Here is a 20,304-nt window from a genome sequence, read left to right on the forward strand (position 1 = left end):
GTGGCCACCGCCGGGAGGCGACCGACGGCGCGATATGAGGCCCCATCTGCAGGCTGTGTGACGTCATCACGTGACGTCATGTCAGGTGACCTACTTGAACGTCACTTGAAGGTCAATGGTGGGCACCGCCGGGAGGCGACCGACGGCGCGATATGAGGCCTCATCTGCAGCCTGTGTGACGTCACCACGTGACGTCATGTCACGTGACCCCACTTCAGGGTCAATGGTGGCCACCGCCGGGCGTCGCGCGAAGGCCCGAAACCTACGTTAATATGCTTCGCATAAAAAACCTTGTATAAGTGGTGTCACGATATCAAGGTTTCAAGCCGAGCATTCTAACTGCTAAGCCACAGCTTTTTTGTTCAAGCGAAATGATATATGGCAGAGTTGAGAAGAATTTTATATCACCCCCACCCCCCTTCCAAGACAGAGTTTACAAGGTGACCATGTGGGTCCTTACGACGACCAGGCTATCAAATAGGCCTGTGCGAAAAAAAAAGTCAGTAAAAATGCTAAATAGCATTTTGCTCCAGCACACGGCACAGTTTCTGTAGTTTGTGCCTAGGACTGCTTGAAGCGCTTGTGGGGTGGCTCTATGGCCGGTACTTGCTGGGTGGCCAGCGCCTGGAAGGCCTCTGCGACCAAGTGCGGCTGCCTGTGGATGATGTTCTTCCAGCCCGCAGTCTCTGCAACACGCGTGGCATGTCTGGCGTTGATGAAATCAATGGCACGTGCTTTGAGCTGCTCAGCACCGTGCATGTCAGCCAGACTGAGCACGTGCGCAGCTGTATCAACAGATATACTTGACGCTAGGGCCTCCTCACACATGACCTTTAGCCGTTCTAGGGCGTACTTGGCAGCGGCAACCAGAAGATCATCAGACATGCTGTCAAGGTTGGGTGCTTGGCCAGTGTAGATGAAACGCAGCATTTCACGCAGCACCTGATGGTCCATGTCTGTGATCTCCACTCGACTCTGCTTCTTCTCTTCCATCTCGTGCTCAAACATGGCCGCAAATACCGGAGAGCGAGCCGCGAGGATGGCTTTGTGTGCATACAATTCCCGGCCATTGACGCTAATGATGACATCGCTAAACTTGCGGCTCTCAAAGAGGTGCCCAAAGTCGTTGGACATTTGGCATTCGGGGACCTTGAACTGCATGACGCTGTTCTGTCCGGAGATGTTCACGGTATTAGCAAGAACGCATACCTCGCAGAAGATGGTAAGCTTGTCGTTTGGAAGGAGTCCAGTGGCCTCGTTGAGCAAGTCTCTTTTAATAATGTCCGAGTAGCCCCAGTTTTTGCCAGGAAGAAAGGCGTGCGCCTTTTTAGACTCTATGACCTGGACCATTTCCTGCTTTGCGTTCACGATGGAAAACTTGAACTTGGCACGAACTTCACTCTTGGTGCCAGATACTAATGACAAGAACAGGGACATGTAGTCCTTGTTCGCCTCGTCCAGGCCTTTAGGGTACAGCTCTAGGCGCCACTTCAGCTTGTCGTTGGCTCCGGCAGAAAATGTAGAGCTTTTCAGCGGTTCTTCGGTCTCTTCCTGACAAAAACTGAAGTTCTTGATAGTCCACGTGTAGGAAAACCTAATCACTCTCACGTGAGTGTAGCACCAGCTCTCGGCCACGGGTGCGTGGACCTCGATCTGCGGAGGCGGATTCGGCAGGTGGGGAAGTGCCACTGGGCTGGATAGCTCCGGGCGTACCTCATCGGACGCGGCAGCGGCAAGGCGCCGCGACGACGCTCGGCCCCTTCTTCTGTTCATGGCTGCAGCCGGTAGGTGCTTGCAGGCAGTAGCCTTGCTGGCGGCAACACTACTGAAGGCGGTGACAACGCTGCGGCTGCGGCTCAGCGTCCACCATGGGTCGACTGACCGAACGGCCACATCAGCGCCGAGATCGCTGTCTTGTCTTGTCTTGTTTTGTGTCCCAGACAGTGGCGCGTACCCACTATGGGGGATTGGCCAAGAAGCAGGCGGTTTTCCGTAAGGTTAGAAGTATAGAGAAACTAGATTTGAATAGTGGAGCGTGGAACGATAGAACTGTAATTTAGAATTGCAATGAAAGTATTGGTAAGAATTTTGATAAAATAAGTTAACGGAAAGAAATTAGGTAATAGAAACTATGGATAATTGTCGAAAATCAGCAAGGTACTCTTTTTGTCTCTCTAATAAAATCGTAAACAGCAAGAAAAGCATCCCTGTGGCTGGTTCCCAGTGAAGTTGCCCCAAAAGAAAGAATGTTTGTCGAGGTTAGTGATAGGCCAAGTTTGGTAAATGAGTATTCTAATATTCTTCTTTGTCTTAGAAAGCGGCGGCATGAGAGAAAATAATGTTCAATAGTTTCAGGTGCACTGCAATAAGAACATAGAGGGGACATCGCGAGACCAGACCTGTGTAAGTAAAAATTTAGAGGAGGTATACGGCATCTCAATTTAGTAAAAGATACTTCCAATTGTCTTGAAGGACACCAATTAATATTCCATGGGAAGCCAAGATGGTGGAATTCAGAACATGGTGTTAGCATGGATATTGCAGAATTTTGAGTTATAGCGAAATTTCTGTACCTTGCCGCGGTGACATAAGCTGATGTCGGCAAAAACATATGATAGGGCCGTTAAGGGATGCTCGTGCGAGTGAATCTGCTATTTCATTCAAGTGCAACCAACGATGTGCCGCTACCCAAAGCTAACATACTTTTCGTAAGTACGGAGGTATCATCGAACGAAATGTTCTTTGAATTGCTGAATTTATAGATGCAGTTAGTGCTGTGCATACAGATAGTGAGTCGGTCACGATAACAGCTAATGGGTCTTTTTGGGGGAGTTTTCGTAATGCTAATATAATCGCTAATAGTTCTGCCTGAAATATAGGTGTGAAGTCGGGATGGCGAAGGGAGTAGGACCATTGAAGAGATTCAGAGAAGATCCCCACTCCTGCCTTCTCAATGCAAACAGAAGGGTCAGTAGCTACTACGTTGTCAGTGGTTAGCTGGTGCAGGTGGCCGTGTAAGATATTAATTAAATATCGCCTTGGTAATTGTTTAGCATGATTAGGAAATATGTCCTCGAACTCAATTTTGAGGTCTGTGAAGGCATCATTTGAATGGTAAACTTGGCGTATGGATACATCCAGTTTTTGTAACTGTGCTTGTACGAATACTATCTGAGGGCTGTGCACTCTCGACCACGATACTTGGAAAAACTCAGCAGGTTCAGTGATAAAGGCATATTGCGTACGTCTTTTTGAAAACTCATAAATTTTTAAAAATGTCTGAACCGTAAGCATGCGGAATCTGCAATCTAGGGTAGGTATATGAGCTTCCTGATATAAAACAGCATTGGCAACAAATCTAGGAAGCCCGAGGCATGACCGTAGAGCTTCTCTTTCTAAAAGTATGAGAGGTTTAATTTTGTAGGCGGGGCCACCGGAAAGTATCGCGCAGCCGAATTCTAATATGGGCCGAACATACATTTTATATATCATCAGTAAGGTATCCCTGCGTAGTCCAGAGCGACGGTGGCTGAGCCGGCGGAGCATAGCTGCGGCTCATTCGGCCTTTGTTTTAATATGTTGGATGTGACTGCGCCAGGTGAGTTTGCCATCGTAAATGACACAAAGGTACTTGACTTCGTCAACTTGAGGAATGATTTCCTGTCGGTATTGTAAAGTAATTTGCACCTGTGCAGTTAATGGGAATACCAATACCGCACTTTTGCTAATATTTAACGACATGCATAACCCCTCTAGCCATGTCTCCAGCATTCCTAAGTAATTCTGCAACGACTGTTGTAGTGAATGTATATTATTTGCGGGCGTAAAAAATGCGATATTGTCCGCGTAAACACAAACATGTACTTCCGGACACAAAGGAATTGTGCTTAGCAAAATATTAAATAATATAGGGGAAAGAACGGAACCCTGTGGTACACCTCTTGTCTGCTTGTGTTTGGACGTCGAAATGCCGTGCTGTTAACAATAAAACTCTCTATCTCTTATAAATTCATAGATCAAAGCAGTTATATATTTAGGGGAGTTCGTAGACTGAAGTTTATCGAATAGAATACCATGTTTTACATAGTCGTATGCTTTTGATACACCTAGCGCCACCAAAGCTGCGTACTCTTGTTTGCGGCGAGCAAGTTTAACGCGGCTCTCTATGTCTATATGTGCGCACCATATGGAGAGGCCGGGACGAAATCCAATTTGGCAAGGACTGAGAAGGGTGTCATCCTCCATAAAATTTGTTATACGGCCGTGAAGAACTCGTTCTATTAATTTGACGACATTGGAACTAAGAGAAATTGGTCGTATGTTGTCTAAGTCAAGTCCAGCTGATTTTTTCTTTAATAGTGGAATAATTTCAGCTACTCTCCACTCTCTTGGAACCCATGCATTCTTGAGAGAGAAATTTATTATGTTTAGGAGGTCCTGAGGTGCATTATCAAATGAGACTTTTAGCATTCCTGTTGTAATTCCATCTGGACAGGGGGAAGACGCTGGCAGCGAACTAATAATGCATTCAATCTCTGTCGCTGTTATTATCTCAAAGTCGTCTGCCAAGGGTGGTTTTTTTAGGTTTAAGGGCAATTTATGTTTGAAACGTTGCGCAAGTCCTTGAGCAATTTTTTCAAGTGATTCCGATACTTCTTTTGTAGTTAAAACGACAGAATCGACATTCACGGACGCCGGTATAACTTTACGAGATTTAAGAAATTTAAACAGGGCCTTTTTATTGCAAGACTTTGAAAGGTATGTGTAGCGCTTGGAATCATAATCCTCCTTAGCTTTTGAGTCTGTTCGTTTAAATGTAGTAGCTATATATGTATAATATGCCCAATTAGCAGGACTTTGGTTGAATAAAAGTTTCTTCCACGCTGCTTTTCTACGTCTAAAATCTCGCCCGCAGTCAGAATTCCACCAGAGACAATATGATCCACCCTTAGTGGATTGCACAGCAAACTGAGCTTTTTTTTGATGACTGTTTTAGAATGGAACATAGGTTCATTGCTTTAATATCCCTCTCCATGCCCTCCTGAGCGTGTAAAGCTGACTTTAATGCATTTTTAAATTTTTCGTAATTAACACAAGTGCGCACATTACTATCTAAACTAGTTAACGGGGTAAGCAGTTAAAAAATTATAGGGAGGTGATGACTGTTAGTTCCGGAGTCTACAGTCTTCCAGGAGGTGACAGACATGCTCGAGGTAGCAAACGTAAGATCTAGGCCAGATCGCGACTGACCCCGTACGAAAGTATGTGGTCTCGAATTTAAACAAGAGAATTGATTCGTTAAGACCCAATCCCACAAGCGTTTACCACAAGTGTCCGTTCGGAAACCCCACGATACATGATGAGAATTGAAATCTCCCACCAGTAGGATGTTTTTCTGACTACGTGCAATACAGGTATCCAGATAGCGGGTATCTTGCACTCTAGCGGGTAAATACGTGTTAATTATAGAGAAATGTGTGCAACCAGGGAGTATTATATCCAGTGCTAAGATTTCACAGCCTGGGGACATTATCTGGTATGTTATAGTAGCTCGATGACAGATTTTTGATGAGATAAACAAAACTAAACCACCGCCTCAGGATAGGCGATCCAATCGAAAACATCGGAAATTTTTTAGATGAAAAGCTTCACCTGCAACAAGCCAAGTTTCCTGTAAAATAATAATATCTGGAGAATATTTAGAAATAAGATATAACAAATCTGTTGCAGCGGAAAGTATGGAACGACGGTTCCACTGAATTACTGGTAAAGTTCCTGTGGTGAATAAATCCGAGCAGTAGAAACTGCTTGGTCTAAAACGCTCTCTTTTAAGAAGTCCTTCTTAGTAGGAATCTCTCTATCGTACTTCTTTGCCTTGGACTTGGTGGGAGAGCTAGGTTTTTTTTCTCTGTCGGTGACCTCGTTCGTTTAAGAGATCGGGGGTCCATATCTACATCTCGATTTACCATACCGTCTGTGTCAGTAAGACAGATGTGGTCGATTTTCTTAGAAGTTGATGGCTTAATGGCTCTTTATTTGTGGATGTCTGCGTGGTCGATATTCCAATTGGTGGGCTCCGCGGTAGAACTGACACCGGATCCTCACTATTGGCTTTATTAGTTAGTTGAAGGCACTGAGTTAGTTGGAAGGACAGCACCTGAACAAGGGAGTCGGTGAGATTTGTCATGATACGCTCCATTGCTTTCTCCAATGCCTTTTCTACGGAAGCTGCCACAGCCTCGGAGATTGAGTTTTCCATAGACAATGTTTGACGGGCCGTTATACCAGCATACCCTTGAGATCTGCTCTGAATTTCTCCAATGGCCTCACGCCGAGAGCACCGACGTCTGTCAATTATTTCAAGGATTTCTAGTTTTTTAGACCTTGCAGGGCAATTAGGTTCATTTGCGGGGTGGGGACCACTGCAAAGGCAGCAGGACTCATTTGGGGAAGAACAAACATTTGAGTGGTGGCCTTCTGCTCAAATTCGGCATCGTGTGTTGGATCTGCAGCCTTTTATCGAGTGCCCCAACCGCCAGCACTTTAGACACTGAAGGACGCGAGGTGATAGAGGCTCAACTCGGTATATCAGTGGCCATGCCTTGATTTCCGATGGGCGGTTCATTCCAGCGAAAGTAGCAATGACTGTTTCAGTGGGCATGCGCTACGATACACAGAAATCGCGCCTGCAGGTGAAAACATTTCCAAAATTTCTGCCGGACATAGACTTACGTCGACATCACTGACTAGGCCTTTGGTAGATGCAAGGTGATGAGGAATGAAACTGCTCACCGGATGTGTCGCGAAAACATCGCACTTTAGTAAATGTTGAACACAAGCCTGGTCTGACGAGCAGCAAAGAATCCCCTCCCCCCTCGGCCGAACTGTCGAACCTCGGTGATTTGTTGAAAATTGGCCGAGGCCATCCGGAGTTCACTTTGAATTGCTTTGGGATTCTTCATGCGAATCGCACCGCCATTAACTCGGAACCAAAGCCACAGGTACGCTGCTCGTCCCACTGCGTAAGAAAAGCTCCACCGGCAAATCAGAGTTCGGAACAGAAGCCGACCAGGAGGAAGCCTCCTGGCCAGGCGGTGAGAGTGACATTGCAAAAAAAAACAGGAAATTACTCGGTAAGGTTAGCAGATATTGAAAGAAAAACGAATACGTAAAATACACACTATAAAAGAAAACCGCCAGCTACTTGACCAGAACCAGTGTTCGGGAGCTCAGGAACCAGGCCACGTCAGCGCTTCGTATCGTATCGCGCAGGGCGCAGGGCGTTCGCTCTGTTCACGTGCAGCACAAGCGAGCTTCTGCTTTTTTTGTTCAACAATGGATGTTACCCACTGTAGAGGACTGGCGAAGAAGCAGGTGGTTTTATTGTTTATTGTTTTAATAAGATTATTAGAATATAAGGATAATAATAACATAATAAGAATAAGATTATAATGAGAGTATTAGAGCGTGTGCTCGTGCACTGTCCTGGCCGTTCCGTGGTTGTGATTCCAGCTTGGTTTCCGACTCTCGTCATGCCGTCGTCCTCACACAGTCGTCATGCATTCGTTGTCATATCTTCGTCGTGAGGCCGTCGTGGTCGTTAAGCCGTCCTCACTCCAGCCTCGTTATTAGACTCTCATCATGCTGTCGTCGTCATGCCATCGTCGTCGTACAGACTTCGTGATACAGTTGTCGGCCCATCGTACTCGCAATACACTCGTCGTCCTCGCACTATCCTCATACCGTTGTCATGTCATCGTCATACAGTCTTGTTGCCGTCGTGGTCATTCCATCGTCGTTATTCTATCTTCGTCCCATCCCATTCTCGCCATGCAGTCGTCGCACAGTCGTCGTTTACCAGTGTCATCATGTCGTCGTCGTCACGCTGCCATTCTAACATAGTCATCACTTCATGAACGTTATCCCGCTGTCGTCATGCCATTGCAATAACGCCTTCGCCGTTCCACCGACGTCAGTACTTCGCCATTCTATCGTAATCATGCTGTTGTCATTCAATTTTGATTGTGCCGCCGCTGTTATGCCATCGTCGTCATTGCGTCGCCGTCATGCATCCGTTGACATGCCGTCGTCATCACCCCATCGCCGTCACGCAGTCGTTACCATACCAGTGCCGTCATGCCTTCGTCGTCACGCTGTCATTTTAATTTTTACCACTGTCATCATTTCAGAAACGTCATCCCATTGTCGCCATGCCGTTGTCACACCGCCTTCAGCCTGTTTCACATGATGCGATTTCCGTCGTTTACGACGAAAATCGCAGTCGCAGTACCGACCCCCGATTTTCGGCCGCCACCAACCGGTTAGTCGGCCACTCGCAACGATCGCTGCGATTTTGCGTCGAAATTGCGCGGAGAGCTCTCATATAGAGCTATTTCGCCGGTTTATTTTGGAAAATGGCGTCTCGCACTACCAGTGCAATGCGCGGATACGTCGATTGCCGAATTCGTTACGTACGTGAAGGGAGAATAAAAAAAAAACTTGTACTGAAGATTCCATTCTCCGATTTCTATGCGTTTGTTGACACGCTACACAGCAAATGAAGTGCATTTTCACGTTTGCTTCGTACTCTTTGCGAGTTGTCAGTACTAGGAGGTGCTCGATCCCCACCTGACGATGAGGTCGTCACAATATTATTTTGTTGAGTAGCATGCAACAATCGCGCTTACGGAGCAGCTTGAGCTATTTCAACCTCGGCAAGGGCAAATGACAAGACAGCGATGTTCCCGAAGTTTCAACGTCGTGCTGAACGCGGTAGCGTTCAGTTGCATTTTCTTGTCGGTTTTCAAGCGTGAATTTCCCGATGCATCTTGAAAGGTTATCTTACCTCACCTATTAAATTTGACAGAACAAAAGTGTAGGCTATCGTAATGAATTTTCTACGGCAGCATTAAATCCGTGGCTTGTATAAACAGCGTCGTTAATTTGTTTTCGAATATTACATGCACGTTAAGTTGCACCTGTTCTCTGGAGAATTTTTTCTTCTTGCACAGAAATAAATAAACATTGACTATGTTGCGCACTTTGTATCCGTACTCCACCTGTATTAACATTTGCTTTGAAAGATAATTAACTCCACAGCTAGTAAATTAAATAAATTATTCGCTTGCTGTAGTGGCACAGTGACAACGTATGCTCCTGCACCGTCATGTAAAACTCGCGCAACAATGCGAAAAGCAGGCAAACAGCCTGTTCTTGTGGGAATAAAGCAGTAGAAAACGACACGTTAATGAAAAGTAAATCAAAATTGCGCAGTGAAGTCAGCCAGTTGCATCCCTTCCTGTGAAACTGAATCTTTTAACTACAAGCAGTTCTTGCACGTTCACAGCTGATCAAGTGTGCAGAAACATTCTTGCCTTACATGTTTCTAATAAGTTTGTGATCACATATATTAGTGATCACAAACTACATATTATATTAGTGTGTAAACCCATATAACGATATCCTCTGTGATTACTATATAAGTAATGAAATACCATGCTACTTGCAAGAACATATCACCCGAGGATTTCAGAAAAAATTTATGCATTTCAACTATACACAATATGTGCTTTATTCAATAAATGACTACAAACTGCTTTTTGTAATGACAAACATATTCAAATATTTACTTACATATAGGCAATAAAAAAATCTATAGACAAAAATATTGTTCTTCAATTTATTGACCTGCCACTGTGGCTATTAGCGGCGAGAATTTGGAGTGACGCCCTCTCGCAAGTGACGTCACGGCCAGGACGCCGCTCGCTCCAGTTCGCTCCTTTCCCGCGTGCGTGCTTGGGGTATTGGTGGCTTCAGCCGTACTTACAGAAGGTTATTTGGGATTGTTTCTGCTGTCATTCCTGAAACGCAGTTTCTTCTTCTAAACCGCGTGAGTCATGAAAATTTCAGACTGATATCGCAAGCTATGTAGCGCTGTAGGGGTCTACTGGTCTTGCAATGCATATATGCGCCGCGTCTGTTCATAAATTTTGCTCAACACGTGAAGTTCAACACGAGAAGTTATTTATGATGCTCCTCTAAACACTTAAAATTCCCTTATTATTAAAGTATGAGAGACATAGCATTTTACATGGAAAAAATACCTTGATATTTGGTGTCAACATTATAAATCTGTGTTAGAAGGACACTGCCCAGCGAAGCTGTCATCATGATTATTATTACTGTGGTGAGTTGTTTTAGTCTTATGTGGCAACTGCATGTATTAAGGCCTAAAAGGAAGAGATAGGCGCGCATTTTGTGTGAAAAGGTTTGGTACTACTTTCCCCGTTCTCTAAAACACGGACCCAGAAACGCATTGGCTGTTAACACGACGGCGCATCGTGTATAGCATATATTTATTTAACGAATATCATAACAGCAATCACATGAAATAAAATTTTGTGGTTAATATCAAGAACCAATCAAATGCAAGCGATCAAATGTGTCATATAACAGCCCTCAGTAGCTTTTATCTACGGTATGGCACACCCCTCCCGCAACGGAAGCAACCAACTGTTATGGCGAGGCGCGCATGGTTCGGGAAACCCAGCAGTTCACTACAACATTGAATTGAAACCGTGAAGTAGCTCTTTACAGTTCCTATTACAATGCCTATGGCATACTCGAGGCACTACAGCGCAGTTTAGGCTGCGTTGAAATGGAAAATGCAAACAAATTCTGCCTCACCATGTCTAGATCTTGCGTTGTTTAATTATGCAAACCGAAAACTATCTGCTTCGTCAGTGCATAAAAGAGAACCTCGCATGCCCGCCTCATAAAGAAGGCGCCACAAGCCACACATGAGCACTTGAACTGCACTGGGGAACAATGATATCTTCAATATGCGCCACACTATTAATGAATGGGGCTTCGGCTCCTTGTAGGCTGCAGCGAACCGGTCCAAAAGGCATATTTCACTCAAATATTTGACCCGAGCAGCCTGTGTCAGTTCTCCAAACAGATTCATCATGTTTGTTTCTTAAGCGAGAAGCGCCAGCAAATTGCTCAAGTGAGTTGAACGTGTTGCACGGAAAGGGAATAAATATTGGTGCATTCCTTTCCGTGTGCTGCAAACAGCTGTAAGCTTCAATCAGCTTTGCATCAAGTTACCGCAACTTAAATTTAACCGGTGATAAACGGCCTAATTTTTAGAACCAGTTAAAAACGCAAGTGGTGCTGGCCGAATCTAAACTGCAGTGGCAGTTAAGTCCTCGTGTTACAGCCAAATGTTTCTGTGAAGAGATAGAAAAATTTGATATCATACCCTGAACTATTCGTCGTGAGCAAACATGCTTTAGCGAGTTAAAATCAATATAGATGTTGTGTAAGTCATATATAGCCAGCGTTTAGCCGTTTAATTGTGACACGCGTATTGCACCATGGTGGGTATGGAATCTCAATTGGATTCTTATGTGCTGTGGTTTTGCATCTATGCTTTTATTATTCATGGGAGCTACCCCTGCAAAGTGTAGATCCGCGCATGAAAAACCCGTAATGGGCTGGTCTGTGCTCCCTCGGGTGGCACTATAGCGTGGCCTTTGAGAAATATATTGTCGTCTAGGAAATAAGCTCCTTGATTACATTTTCGCGAACGAAGACGTCGTCGTAAAATGTATATTTGAGAGGCCTGTCTTAAGTATACAAGCATTGGAAACGAGAGCGAACAAGCGGAAACACTGCAGAATGCACCTGGACACCACCCGAACTGCAGCAGACGACAGGCGCGAGTCCGTGCCCTCACGTCACGCGAGCGGCGCTCGCAGCGCCCCTCTAGGTCGTTCTCGGGGCTAATAACATTCAGCTGCTAGCACAAAGTAAGGGGTTAATTTGCCAGCCATGTAAGTTGAATTTCGATGGGAGTCACTGGTAAAAAAAAAAAGCTCTTGCACTTATATTTAGTTCATCACATTTTATTTAACCGTTAAACTTCCAAATGCTATTGCATAGGGGGGCATGCTTATGCAAAATCTGACACCAATCGGAAGCAAAGGGCACAATTGTAAAACAACAATCTTTCGTGATAATTGGAGTGTGTAAACATTCATTGCATCAATATGTATTGTTCAACAGCACTGCACAAATAAGCATAATCAGGTATAGCAAGTACTCTGTCAGGAAACTGGTTCTAGAGATGTATAAATGTCAAGACATGAATGCTCATACTATGTCGCACACACAGCACAAAGAAAATCTTTTTCAAGAGTTGTCCCGTCTGCAGATAACAGTGGGCCATAAGCAGCAGAAACTTTATTGCAGGACATTGTGTAATACCGCTTATGATAGAATAAAGAGAGTGAAGAGGCTTTCAACAGTAGTACCTGATGCTACTCTAATAAGAGGAACGATGAGCGAAAAAATTTCTGGTAGAGCACTTAAGTTAAAAAGTAACTTTTTGAAAGACAGAAAATTCCAGGTGAGAGTTGAAGGTGCATTTGTCCCACCCACACCAACAACACAGGCATACTATAAGAAATGCTACAGCCTATGGTGTACCACAGTCTATGGGAAAGCTATCTTATACAGAAATATAGAATGATGCAACAAGTCCTCGACAACACTGCAGACTTTCTTGGCCAGTCTGGCCTCTCGCTTTCTGATAAGTCAGCTTACATCGATGTCGGAAAAAAGACTAGAATCAAGAAATACTCCAGATTGCACATTGTGCTCCCAATAGTTGGAGAAACATACCCACAAGTCAACATCCACAAATCCTCAGCTAGTTTAGGACCATGACGGCAGAGCCAGCACGTGGGTGAAACAATTATGCCATGCCTGGACACAAATTCTACACCTGGCGAAAAGAATAATGTTGAAATCACGGGGGGTGGACGAGTGGATACTATGGAAAATCACAGATGCTGTGCTTGTGTCCAAGGTATTGTATGGTATGAATTACCAGCAGCACACAAAAAAGACAACTCATCAAATACAGGCATCGCCTAATAACAGGTCTTTAAAACTTCACCATGCTTGAAGACCACCATGAGAAAGAGCAAACAAACAAGCACCTAGACAGAGTAGAGTTGCAGCCTGCAGCACAAATTCTTTGCCTCAAGAGCTCAGAACCTGGTCCTAAAATCCTATGCCAGCTAGCATATGAGATGCGAGGACTACCCCTCCCTTCAGAAACCACCTCAGCAGCACCTGAACTTGAAACACAACAGGCCCATACCGTGCAATATGGGGGCAAACAATTAGGCCAGGAGACTATATGCAACTGCCAAACACATAGAGGAGGTTGCAAATCATGAAGATGCAAGCAAACATCTGGCACACATAGTACACTGATGTGGCAATAGCAGTGTAACAGTAGTATGGCACTACACAAAAATACCGTATTTTCGCGATTCTAAGCACCCCCCCTCTATTCCCGCGAAAAAATTGGGAAAAAAGTTTGCATGCGAATCTAAACACCCCCCCCCCTCCCCTATTTGTTAGGAAGAGCACGTAGCCAAGGCCGCCAAGCGCGCTTGCTCACTCTGTCATCAAGCCGGAGCCGTCGGAGTACCGAGGTGGCCCGGCGTCCGCGGCGCGATGTCACCCCACAGCCGGACTGTACGGCTGTACGGCGAAAGCTGCAGAAAGCGTACCCATCAACCATCCCAAGTGGATTCGGACGCTTGGAAGCGGATCCAAGTGGACCTTGTGGTCAAATCATTTAAGAAGTGCTCAATCACAAACCACTTCGACGAAGCGGAAGACGACCTGCTGTGGCTTACCGAGAGCGGCGGTTCAAGCTGTGCGACGAACTCGAGTGGCAGTGATTGTAACTGAGCATCCGACACAAGCGGTGGGCTCACTGTCTGCACCGATTTTCTTTTGAATGTTTACAATATAAAATGTTATTTCTCGCCCTCATCTCGTCACGATGTCGCAGCGAAAAGAAGGAGGGGGGTCATTCTAGATTTTTTCGAATCTAAGCACCCCCCCCCCTCACTTTGGGCATCGCGATCGTGAAAAAAAGGGGGTGCTTAGAATCGAGTAAATACGGTAAACCCCATATAAGTGAGTATCATTCCAGGTCATCATACACCCAGAAAAGCTGAACTGAAAGCAATCAAAGCAGCACTTCTAGTGCAGATTACAGCCTGCGCACTTGCATGGATTCACCAGAGACTGCCTGGCCTGTACATCACATGAGATTGTCAGGAAAATCAGGAAATTATATATCTTTTATATATCTGCTATGCTTGATCATGCTGTGCTTTGTTTTGTTTTTAGTTCAGCCACTGTAGAGTTGTCTTAGGTTTATTTTTTAGTTGTTTCCATTGTACTTAACAGTTCTTTGTTACATTGCCCCCCTTACTCAATGCCCGACAGGACCTGTAAGGTGTTTTCTAAATAAATAAATAAAATAAATTGGCGTGCGACTTCCAAGCACATGGACCGAAATTAAATTACAGAATACATAGCCATGCAAATATTCCGGGACACAAGCGGGCTTATAAGCCCGACATAAGAACTGAAAACTGCACGAGTTCGTGTGTATTCATTATTAACTAAAGCGCGACAGATAGACAACGGACAAGAACGAAGCGCTCTGTGAGTTCACTTCGTTCTTGTCCATCGTAATTATGTTGCGCTATATTTAATGAATTAATGAGGCTGCACAGGAGAAGAATGATACCTCCACCCAAGGGCCCGATTTCACATCCAAATCCACGCGTGCGCACGCACGCACACACACACAAATGTTGCAAGGGTCGCAAATGTTCTCTTTTCCCGCTTTTATGTTTGGTTTCATCAAGCACTAGTTTTTATCATATTCAATTGCTGTACTACTTTCTGGTAACATTTATAGATCACTGCATTTTCACAATAAACCTTTTAATTAGAAGTTTGCGTACCCTGTTTTTACTGCTACACACTATACATTCTTGCTACATTGGCCGAAAAAAAAAGATTTTAGAAGGTACACAGAAGCATCATCAGGACCATTAAAGTGACTTGTTGCTGTCTAAAAAAAAATGAAGAATAGCCTGGCTGCAAATGGCACCAGAGAACACATAGGGCGAGCAAGAACACCGAGATGATCTAACAACCAAAAGTTTAATGTATGCACCGAGTAAATGCTGGCTAACAAGCAATAAACCGAACACACACAAAAAGGAGAAGCAAAAATTAATGTGTTTCCTGACAGGAAATGCATCCACTTCTAATGGAGGCCGTTCTGACAAGATTCTCCCAGCATTTTTAGATCTACAGCTTCCGTAATTTCTCTAGGCAGCCGATCTGCACAGAATCCTAGCTTCTTCGTCCACAATGCACGCTCAGATGTCGAGAGTGCATTGTAGAGGAAGAAGCTAGCATTCTGTTAACATCAGCTGCCTAGAGAAATTATGGAAGCTGTAGGTGCAAAGACACTGGGAGAATCTCATCAGCATGGCCTCTGTTACATATTCCGAGACAGATGCATTTTCTGTTCGGATCTGTATGCACACACATCACCTTTTGCTTCTGTTTTTTGTGTAACTTCGAGTTATTGCTTGTTAACCAGCGTTTACTCAGCATCTTCAATAAGCTTTCATTTGTTAGTACACCTCACGATCGTCTTGGTCTCTAGCAGAAAGGCGTTAATTCTTTTTACAGTGAAGCTGTATCATCATCATCATCATCCTGGTTACGCCCACTGCAGGGCAAGGGACTCTCCCATACTTCTCCAACAACCCCGGTCATGTACTAATTGTGGCCATGCCGTCCCTGCACACTTCTTAATCTCATCCGCCCACCTAACATTCTGCCGCCCCCTGCTACGCTTCCCTTCCTTGGAATCCAGTCCGTAACCCTTAATGACCATCGGTCACCTTTCCTCCTCATTACGTGTCCGGCCCATGCCCTTTCTTTCTTGATTTAAACTAATATGTCATTAACTCGCGTTTATTCCCTCACCCAATCTGCTCTTTTCTTATCCCTTGACGTTACACCTATCATTCTTCTTTCCATAGCTCGTTGCGTCGTCCTCAATTTGAGTAGAAGCCTTTTCGTAAGCCTCCAGGTTTTTGCCCCGTAGGTGAGTACTGGTAAGACACAGCTAATATACACTTTTCTTTTGAGGGATAATGGCAACATGCTGTTCATGATCTGAGAATGCCTGCCAAACGCACCCCAGCCCATTCTTATCCTTCTGATTATTTCCGTCTCATGATCCGCATCCGCCGTCACTACCTGCCTTAAGTAGATGTATTCCCTTACCACTTCCAGTGCCTCACTACCTATCATAAACTGCTGTTCTCTTCCGAGACTGTTAAACATCAATTTAGTTTTCTGCAGATTAGTTTTTAGACCCACCCTTCGGCTTTGCCTCTCCAGGTCAGTGAGCATGCATTGCAGTTGGTGCCCTGAGTTCCTAAGCAAGTCAATATGATCAGCGAGTCGCAAGTTACGAAGGTATTCTCCGTTACCTCTTATCTCCAATTCTTCTCAATCCAGGTCTCTGAATACCTCCTGTAAACACGCTGTGAATAGCATTGGAGAGATCGTATCTCCCTGCCTGACGCCTTTCTTTATTGGGATTTTGTTCCTTTCTTTACGGAGGACTACGGTGGCTGTGGAGCCGCTACAGATATCTTTCAGTATTTTTACAGACGGCTCGTCTACACCCTGATTCCGCAATGCCTCCATGACTACTGAGGTTTCGACTGAATCAAACGCTTTCTCGTAATCAATGAAAGCTATATATAGAGGTTGGTTATATTCCGCACATTTTTCTATCGCCTGATTGATGGTGTGAATATGGTCTATTGTTGAGTAGCCTTTACGGAATCCTGCCTGGTCCTTTGGTTTACGGATGTCTAAGGTGTTCCTGATTATATTTGCAATTACCTTAGTAAATACTTTGTAGCCAACGGACAGTAAGCTGATCGGTCTATAATTTTTCAAGTCTTTGGCGTCCCCTTTCTTATGAATTAGGGTTATATTAGCGTTTTTCCAAGATTCCGGAATGCTCGAAGTGCTGAGGTATTGCGTACACAGGGTGGCCAGTTTCTCTAGAACAATCTGCCTACCATGCTTCAACAAATCTGCTGTTACCTAATCCTGCCCAGCTGCCTTCCCCCTTTGCATAGCTTTCAAGGCTTTCTTTACTTCTTCCGGCGTTACCTGTGGGATTTAGAATTCCTCTAGACTATTCTCTCTTCCATTATCGTCGTCGGTGCCACTGGTACTGCATAAATCTCTACAGAACTCCTCAGCCACTTGAACTATCTCATCCATATTGGTAATGATATTGGCGGCTTTGTCTCTTAACGCCTACATCTGATTCTTGCCAATTCCTAGTTTCTTCTTCACTGCTTTTAGGCTTCCTCAGTTCCTGAGAGCATGTTCAATTCTATCCATTTTATACTTCCTTATGTCAGCTGTTTTACGCTTGTTGATTAACTTCGAAAGTTCTGCCAGTTCTATTCTAGCTGTAGGGTTAGAGGCTTTCATACATTGGCGTTTCTTGATCAGATCTTTCGTCTCCTGCGATAGCTTACTGGTATCCTGTCTAACGGAGTTACCAGCAACTTCTATTGCACACTCCTTAATGATGCCCACACGATTGTCGTTCATTGCTTCAATGCTAAGGTCTTCTTCCTGAGTTAAAGGTGAATAACTGTTCTGTAGCTTGATCTAGAATTCCGGAATTCCGGTAATTAACTCATTTATTGGTTTCTTATGTACAAGTTTCTTCCATTCTCTCCTCAGGTCTAGGCTAATTCTAGTTCTTACCATCCTATGGTCACTGCAGCGCACCTTGCCGAGCACGTCCACATCTTGTATCATGCCAGGGTTAGCGCAGAGTATGAAGTCTATTTCATTTCTAGTGTCGCCGTTCGGGCTCCTCCACGTCCACTTTCGGCTATCTCACTTGCGGAAGAAGGTATTCGTTATCCGCATATTATTCTGTTCTGCAAACTGTACTAATAACTATCCCCTGCTATTTCTGGTGCCTATGCCATATTCCCCCACTGCCTTGTCTCCAGCCTGTTTCTTGCCTACCTTGGCATTGAAGTCGCCCATCAGTATAGCAGGCACGTACCCAGGATATTTTTTCGGGGGGGGGGGGCCACCACCTCCATCAACATCATCATCACATTCATCATCATCACCATCATCCTGTTTTATGTCCACTGCAGGACGAAGGCCTCTCCCTGCGATCTCCATTTACCCCTGTCCTGCGCCAACCGATTCCAACTAGCGCCGGCGAATTTCCTAATTTCATCGCTCCACTTAGTGTTTTGTCGTCCTCGATTGCGTTTTCCTTCTCTTGGTACCCATTCTGTAACCCTAATGGTCCAGCGGTTATCTAACCGGCGCACTTCATGACCTGCCCAGCTACATTTTGTCCTCTTGATGTCAATTAGAATATCGCCTATACCCGTTCGCTCTCTGATCCAAACCACTCTCTTTCTCTCTCTTAACGTTATGCCTAGCAATCTTCGTTCGATCGCTCTTTGCGCGGTCCTTAACTCATTCTCAAGTCTCTGCCCCATATGTCAGCACTGGCGAAATGCACTGATTGCACACCTTACATTTCAATAATAATGGTAAGCTTCCAGTCAGGAGCTGGCAATGTCTGACGTATGCGATCCAACCTATTTTTATTCTGTTGTGAATTTCCTTCTCATGATCAGGGTTCCCTGTGATTAATTGACCTAGGTAAATGTACTCCTTCACAGTCTCTAGTGGCCGACTGGCGATCCTGATCTCTTGTTCCTTTGCCCGGCTATTTTTCATTATCGTCATCTTCTGCATATTAATATTCAACCCCACTCTTACACTCTCTCTGTTAAGGTCTCCAATCATTTGTTGTAACTCGTCTGCATTGTTGATGAATAGAACAATGCCATCGGCAAACCGAAGGTTGCTGAGATATTTGCCGTCGATCTTTACTCCTAAGCCTTCCCAGTTTAATAGCTTGACTTCTTCTAAGCACGCAGTGAATAGCTTTGGAGAAATTGTGTCTCCCTGTCTGACCCATTTCCCTATAGGTATCTCCCTGCTTTTCTTGTGTAGAATTAAGGTAGCTGTAGAACCTTTGTATATATTCTTACGCGAAGGACGAGCCAATAAGACGAGAAACTATTTACAGATTATATTTACAACAACGGTTGCAGCGCTGACCGGTTAGATTCACAGCGCGAGCCCAGTTCGTTCTTCCTCCTCTTTTCTGGAGTGATGGCGCCCACGCACCTCGTTAAAACAAACAAATACCAAACGCATGTAGCGATATTTTTCAAGCTTTTTATGTGAGCGTTCTGTAGTCCTTGATTACGTAGTGCCTCTAGACTGCGTGTATCTCTACTTAATCATATGCATTTTCGTAATCTATATAAGCCGCATAGAGAGGCTTATTGTACTCTGCAGATTTCGCGATAACCTAATTGATGACATGGATGGGATCCATTGTAAGGTATCTCTTCCTGAAGCCAGCCTGTTCCCTTGGTTGACAAAATCCAGTGTTGCCCTTATTCTATTGGACATTATTTTGGTAAATATATTATATAATACTGGGAGCAAGCTAATGGTCCTATAATTTTTCAATTCTTTAACGTCTCCTTTTTTGTGGATTAGTATAATGTCTGCATTCTTCCAGTTTTCTGGGACCCTTGCAGTCGATATACACTTCGTATAAAGAGCCGCCAGTTTTCTAAGCAATATGTCTCCTCCATGTTTGATTAAATGGACTGTTATTCCACCTTCTCCTCCCGCTCTTCATCGTTCCATGTCTTGCAGGGCCCTTCTGACTTCATCGCTAGTTATAGGAGAGTTTCCGTATCCTGTTCATTACTGTTTTTAAGTGAGGTATCGGGACTCCTCTGCGTACTGCATACAGGTCAGCTTAGAATTTTTCCGCTGCTTTTACTGTATCTTCGAGATTTCTTAAGATATTAACCATCTTATCTTTTAGTGCATACATCATGGTTTGTCCTATGCCAGGTTTCTTTTTTACTGATGTCAGGCCGCGTTCATTTTTTTACGGCTTCTTCAGTCTTTCACATGTTATAGTTTCGAATATCTGTTATTTTCGCCTAGTGGATCAGTTTGACAGTTCCGCGAATTGCGTAACGCTCTGCGGCCGCCAGTCCCATACAAACGCGTAGAGCGCAGGACTCTGCGATTCTAGACGTACTGCGCTCACCGAGAAAGGTTAGAAAAACACCCATATAAGCACAGCAGAGAAGTGGCTACGTGAGGCGGTTCGGCCGATAACTGTAGAAGCGTCATTCAAAGCAAGTAATTATTCTCCACTTCCGGCGGCGTTTTCTCTACTTCCTTTTTAAATAAAAAGATGTTGATCCATAAATATTCTCATAAACAACG

At 44.6% G+C, this 20,304-nt stretch overlaps 1 pseudogene; it reads right to left on the reverse strand.

Moving 5' to 3' along the window:
• Nucleotides 1-387: 387 nt before the first annotated feature.
• Nucleotides 388-1,916, reverse strand: LOC139052274 (speckle-type POZ protein pseudogene; annotated as a pseudogene).
• Between the last annotated feature and the right edge of the window lie 18,388 nt (nt 1,917-20,304).

Source organism: Dermacentor albipictus, unplaced genomic scaffold (genome assembly GCF_038994185.2).
Source record: "Dermacentor albipictus isolate Rhodes 1998 colony unplaced genomic scaffold, USDA_Dalb.pri_finalv2 scaffold_21, whole genome shotgun sequence".
Taxonomy (NCBI): Eukaryota; Metazoa; Arthropoda; class Arachnida; order Ixodida; family Ixodidae; genus Dermacentor; species Dermacentor albipictus.